The following is a 7,135-nucleotide window of genomic DNA, read 5'->3' on the forward strand; positions in this document are numbered from 1 at the left end:
CACTGTCAACTGAACAGGTGAAAAAATAGGGATGTCTGTCAAAGAAGTAGATGTGAACGGAGTCTTTCTAGCTGTTCACATGGCCAGTCAAGAGAATCCTTCAGCAGGTAGCTGAAGAACAGCAGTGACATGCCGAGACAGAGGCAATAGTGGTGTCAGCAGGTATGCCAGTGGAACATGTGAAAAGACTTGTTGTCAATACAGTGCCACAAAAGCTGGATTCCTGTGGCTGTGGTCCCTGGTGCATCTACCCAAGTACACTACACCAAGCATGATGAAATCCTAAAACCTTGAGGCACAAGGCCAGTATGTTGTATCTTGTAAGAAATACTCTGGTCTTGATTAGTGTGCACTGTTCTTGGAATTCCAAATATGATGGTACTTTCAAGGCAGCGTAAAAAAGGGAAAATCTCTGGAGGGCTACCTTGTTTGATAAAGGTTAGATAAAATGAACAGTATAAACAATAAGGGGACTTTACACAAGGTTACAAGGAGCAGGAGTGCAGCTTTTGCGTCTGCATGCCAATTCATTCTCAGCCCGAAAGTTAGTTGTGCACCAATAAGAGGTGGGTGTCACAGTGCCTGACGCTGCCCTCCAGACACTCAAGAGTTTGTATCAGTGAAAACTCAAAGTGTGATGTCCTACTAGACAGCTACCGAAACAGTGGAGAGCTCATCAGCAAACCAAGGCAGGCCATTAATAAAATGATTGCCCGGTGGATTTATTTTCTGTTGGTAGTAAAAACGCTGCTCAGGATGCATCACTGAATCCCTCACTTTTTTACATTTTAAGTCATTTTTAACTCTGCCATTAACCTAACCCATTGAAAATCCCTCTGTATATTACTATCTATTAAAGTTTCACTTAACCCTGAATTTATAATAAACTTCTACATTTACTGACCTGATTGCTTTATCAACTGATGCTGATAAGTGTGATGTGATGTTACGAGGTTAAAAGTAATTAATATGACATAAAAAGTCCAAAGTGATTACATTTTGTATCTTAATTCCAACTTTTCAATTTCATAATTTCAACTTTTAATGTCATACTTGTGTTTTTATATCTCATAATTTCAATTGTTTTTTATATATCATAGTACAGACTTTTTCATTTAAAGGTCCCATATTATGAAAAACACATTTTCTCTGGTCTCTACATATATAAGCTGGTCCTCCCTGAGCCCGCCAGTCCCAGAATGAGGAAAACAAATGATTCCTGCATGGTCTCTGCAGCCCACCCACTGGTAACACGGCGCTCCTAGAGGCTGTTCAGATTCTGCTCCTGTCGTTACGTAACTAAAGGAGTCATTATCATAGTCCGGCCTCCTCTGAGCGGTGATAGGAGATATCCTAGAGGGGGGTGCTCATCCCCGAGGTGAAGTTCGGTGTGTCCAGCAGTGAGACAGCAGTATTTGTCAATGTCGTCGCTCAGAGCTAGACATGCAAATAGCTCTGTTGTTGGTTGTAAAAATCAACATCAGTGCCTATATTCTGTCCCAGCTACAGAACAACAGAATAGACAGTGGTTGTGTTTCAAATTTTAACGACAAAGTATAAGTTTGTGTGTGTGCTAACCACTACACATCAGACTGCTTCAGTAACGAGGGTCAGTACAAAGCTGGCTTTGCCTCGACATTGACCCCCATAAAAGGATCAGTCACACCCTGGGTCCCATTCTGGGTCAAACTGTTATGGTTGAATGAGAGCATCTCCGCGAGACATAGCGTTACATATATATACATCCACTGTAAAACATTAGCGCGTGCTACCACTAGCGTAAGAGGCATCCTCTCCCTGGGCGGGGCATGTAGCAGGCAAGTTGGCGTTGACAGACGGAGCTCATTAGCATTTAAAGGTGCAGGCACAGAAACAGACTGCTCTCAGTAGAGTAACTTTTAGACAGTTGAAATTCAGGACCATGGATGGGTTTGGGGCAATACATATCAAATACAGTGTTGTTGGACCTCTGACAGCTGGGTGAAATTGATGAAAAACAGTATAATATGGGACCTTTAATAATTTCCACCTCTTATCTAATGATTAAGGCTTTTGGTCTCATGATTATGATTTACCACGAGTATATTTTTTGTTTATTCAAAGCTGTTGCCGTGCACTGTAATTCTTGTCATATTGATTCTTCCACTGTAAATATTAACTGTATACAAAGCCTGAAAATGTCATTTTTAAATTTTATATATATTAATAGTTTGTTGGCTTGGGACCTAAATGCAGATGCTGCTCATGTTCCTGTGCTGTAAGGCTTACATGCATTACATGGAGAATAAAAGGACAGTATTGTTCATGCACAGCTAGTTTGTCACATTTTGAAACAAGTTGCACTTGAAGAGCTGTTCAGCTTGCTGAAGCACTTGCTACCCACTTGTTCGTCACCATCTTTTTGAAGACACATGAACACTAAATTCAAACACTGGGTATGTACTGATATATTTCATGTTGTAGAACAAAGCATGAACATCTCTTTAGTTTGTGTTAACCACAGACCTTATTTCGAATCGAGAGCCCTCATTCCTGGGTTATGGCACTCATTCTTGTGGCCCTGTATAATGATGAATGTGGTAACACAATAAAGATTATATTCCTACATTGCTAATGTTAACTAGCTAGTATTAGGAAAGACAGTTTGGCACCCATACCTGCCCTGTATTGTTTCTGTATATTTTAAGTATTGGCATGATAGTCTACATTATGTGTGTCTCTAGAGGAAGATGACATGAGGATTTACTGCTGAAAACCTTGCCACAGGTCCTGAATCTTGAATCATATGGGACTGTGTATTCCCTTTAAATTTTCTACACTTTCTACAGAAGAAAGTCAATGAAGGTGCTAAAGTTAGTGGTTTCCAATGGATGTTTAATTAATCAAACCAACCTTTGTTAACCTGGTCTTATTCAAGCAATATAAACATAGAGTTTCTCCAAATAATGAGAAAGGCTGATCAGTTCTCTGAGGTAAGAGTTAATTGATCCTTGGGGGGAGATCAATTGTTACAGCAGCATAGGGAACAGGCAAGAAGAGGTAGATCCAGATAGCTTTCAGCTGTAATACCAGATTCTCATCAGCAGAAGGAAACAGGCATATTAACATCAACAGCTAATCATAAATGTGTTTTATTTACTGTCCAGTAAGGACAAGACAAAGTCTGCATGGTGGAAAGGTCAGGGTGGACGGTTGGGTTTATATGCAGTGTCAATCCAAAAATCGAAAGAGATTTATTTTAACTTCCTAATGTATTTATTTCATGTACATAACATAGTTTAAACTATATAACTGAAGTTACATAAGTAATGTAGGTATTGTAACTCAAATCACAATGTTATCCTAAACCTAACCAAGTACTTTTCTTGTCTAAGCCTAACCAATCAGTGTCATTTTAGGAGCCGCTAGCCCCGTTCACACAGCCCTTTGAGTGTGTGAATCATGAGCCGATTCTCTGCATTGTCCTCTGTGTGAAATTTACAGATGCGATAAGGGGAAAAATTTTGCTGCGTGAACAAACAAAGGTGGAGAATTGGTGAGAATCCAAGGGGGAGATAAAGTGGAGTCTCGGTGTGAGAAGAGCTGACAATCAACCTATTCAGTCATTTGCGTATGAGGTGTTTGTTTCTACTTAATGAACTTGTGTGAGAGCCTCTCGTCCCAGAGCTACTAGTCAGGTCCTAAATGACTTACTTTTCTCTGATAAAGGACATGCAGCTAAATCTGTATCAAAAAGAAGAACATTTATCCTTTGGGGATCTGAGAGGTTAAGAAGGGATGTATAACAACTGTTATCAGTAAAAACAGCCTATTTTATTTCTTAAGGATTTATTGATCAACTCCCATTCAGCTCAGGCATTATATTGATATTGAATGCGATCTAATATTCCAACCTGATGGTCAGTTCATGGCATGCTCCTGCTTGGGTACTTTAGCACAATTGATTTGTAGTAGATTGTTTAGACATTCAATTAGCTGTTATTCCTGCTTTCCTCAAGCAATTGGTTCACTGTTGGCTTGGTTTATAGTGGGCAGTATGTGCAGCACAATAATATGTACCCATCATCCAAGGTCTCATACCCATAACAGTGCCCTGACATCTGCAGATGAACTTCGTCTCTTGCCCAGTGTGACAGATCCAAGCAATCTTGAGCCCAAGGACATATAATGACATAGACCTTGCCAAAGGAAGATGATAGATTTGTCCTCTCATGAACTAGGACTGAAACTGCTAATCATATCTCTCCTCCTATTTCCCTCCTTTTTCTTTCTTTCTTTCTTTCTTTCTTTCTTTCTTTCTTTCTTTGCTCTTCTTTTTTCTTTACTTTCCTTTTCACATCTTTTCTTATTCTTTTCTTTCATTACTTTTTCCTTCAGCTGCCTTACCTTTGCCCGTCCATTCATTTCTTTACATCCACTACTTTCCTTTTCTTTCTCTGTAATGGCTTGTTCTTATCAAAATAAAACAACAAACCAGCCTGAGCCACTGAGGCCAATGACTGAATGAAACACGTGAGCGTCGTATGCAGTCACCAAACGTTTTTTCATGCTTTTGTGCTCTTAACAAATAAGCAACCTCAACTGAACTGTGCACACACTTACATTAACTCTGTAACTTGAATGCAAAATCAAAAACAAAAGGCTCACGTTTGCCACTACGCAATAATAATAAGATGACGACAGTCAAAATCTGTGTGCTTACCCAGTCAGCAGCACACATGCTGTGTAATTACCTGCTGCTCTATTTAACAATTTCCTGCAGCCCACAATACAGAGCGCCACCTACTGCGGCATCCAGGTATTACATAAAAAATAAACACAAATACACACATAAACCAAAAAATGGCTAACGCTCTCTTTCTTTTGATCCACGGTGCCTTTTTTTCCCATTCATTTGCCCTCTCTTTCCTTCCCTACCTCCGTCTGTCCTTTTGCATTGTTTTCCTATCCACAAGTCTCCTTACCTTCATTTTTCTTTCATTCCCTTTCCCTTCCTTTCCATCAGTCTCTTCCCATTGGCTGACTTTTTCTTTCTTTGCATAGAACATCTTTCCTTTCCTCTCCTTTTCTTCAGTCACCTTCCTATCGACTGTCCAATTCTGTCTTTTCACTCCATATCTTCTATTTTCTTATTCCTTTCCTTTCCATCCCTTCTTTTTCTTTCCCGTCCCCATGATTCACTATAAAACAGTATTTGTGCAAGGAAACAAATAAAAATGTGTTCATATCTAAATAGCTTCAGATGCAAGAATGGAAGATTGTAAAAAACCAACATGGCTCTAAAATGTCAGGAACTGGAATGAGAAATGAAATCACACCTTCACTGTGTCTTCAGAGTGTTTTGTCTAAAATGCAGCATAGATCCCCCAAATCTCCCCCAGAAATATTACACTGCCTCTAGGACTTGTAGGACTTGTGTCATTTTTCAGCTGAGATGACATCAGTCATATGAAAATATCTTTAAGAAGCACTTGTGCTTTGTGTTATTAGGTCGGAGTGTGTTCCCAAACTGGGGGAAGTTGAGTGAAATGTGTGTCTGTGGACTGGTGGTCATTGTGTTGCAGCCTCATTACACTTGGCAGGAGTGTACGCACCCATAACCTCTGAAGCTTTAGCATCACTTCGTCAGCTGACTCTCTCAGATTCCCACTTGCTTCCTCTTGCCAGCCACTGCCGTTGCTCTGTCTGATTCTGCAGATAAGCTACATAGATTAAAATACTGTTAAATTAGCCAAGTATATAGTAGAAAGTCTCTCCTAAGAAAGCTCTCATTGTATTTGCTGTGACTTCAACACAACTTGTTGAATTGCAATCAGTGAAATTAGCCCAGGGCTAAAGGCACTCCAAAGCTTTTTTTAAAAAAACTCTGCCCTCACTGCTGCTCTTACCCACAGGGCAGCAAACATTTTACATTTCTGTCTTTTGAAGTGAGAATGAAAGCGCCTAAATTTAACATTGGTAAGAACTCAGTCTTTCATGAAAATATCATTTGAAAGAAACACTCAAAAGTATGTGTTTTATTGGACAGAAATGGATGCAGTTTATATCTATTCTGAGACCGACTGACTGTTTGGCCTGAATAAATACATTCTGTCAGAGAGCTCCCACTACCCACTTCCACCTGGAGAAATCAGAGAGAGATAACAACGGAGGTGTCACACCACTGGAAGGCAGCAGAGGTCAAAGAATCCACCTGCAGCTGTCTGGTGTCAGTATCAGGCCTCATGCTAGCTCTGCTTCAGTACCTGCTGGATGGGGTGCAAGATGAGTCAGATTTGAGATGGCTGAACTTCCATGTCTTGAATAAACAACAACACTATCGTGGAAATCTTTGTGTTGACATGCACTCGGAGGAAAATTACTTTATTACAACCTATGTTTGATTTTTTTTTTTTTTTTAATCTCCATTGGTTAGCAGTCTTGAACTCAAAATAGGCAATTCATGGCAACACGAGCAGTCAAATGATCAGACAAATTGTACATTGAGTACAATTTTGAAACAGAGGTTAACCCTTTAAGGCCCAAGGCAAGTTTCTAGGGTTAGAGGTTAGGGTTAGGGTGATTCATGAAGTTTGATATTTAGTTGTTTATTTGAGTAGTGTTTGGGCTGTGTTTGGGCCATAGAAACATGTTTTTTACACATTGTAGCCACATTGTAGGATTTAAGAGAGTTTGAAACAGAAAAAACCAAGTGTATGGTTACATTTTCAACAAAACTCTCCTCAGTAAACATCCACCAGCCTGACTTCCTATGAACATTTTCACTTCTTCTACTTACTCTATTATACACAGAGCAACATTAGCCCTCTGACAAATGTTGTTAGTCCGATATTCACTAGCTTCTGAGTTGTTTTGATCTACCAACTGCTGAGAAGTAAGCTGACTAGATAGGTAATTTGTAGTGGATTTATCGCTGTGTGTTGCTCCTGGAAAAGACAGTGATGAGAATGGTGGGACAGCAAAGAGAAGACACAATAAAGCTGATGGCTGCAAAAATAGAACAAAGAGCTAAAGGGCACCAAAAAAATCGCTATAGCACTACACTGTTCGTATTACCGCAGTTATTTGATACATTGTTAATACAAATATAAATGGCTTGTGTATCTAGTTTAAAGTATGTCATTTATATGAATGC

The sequence above is a fragment of the Acanthopagrus latus genome, chromosome 22 (genome assembly GCF_904848185.1).
Source record: "Acanthopagrus latus isolate v.2019 chromosome 22, fAcaLat1.1, whole genome shotgun sequence".
NCBI lineage: Eukaryota > Metazoa > Chordata > Actinopteri > Spariformes > Sparidae > Acanthopagrus > Acanthopagrus latus.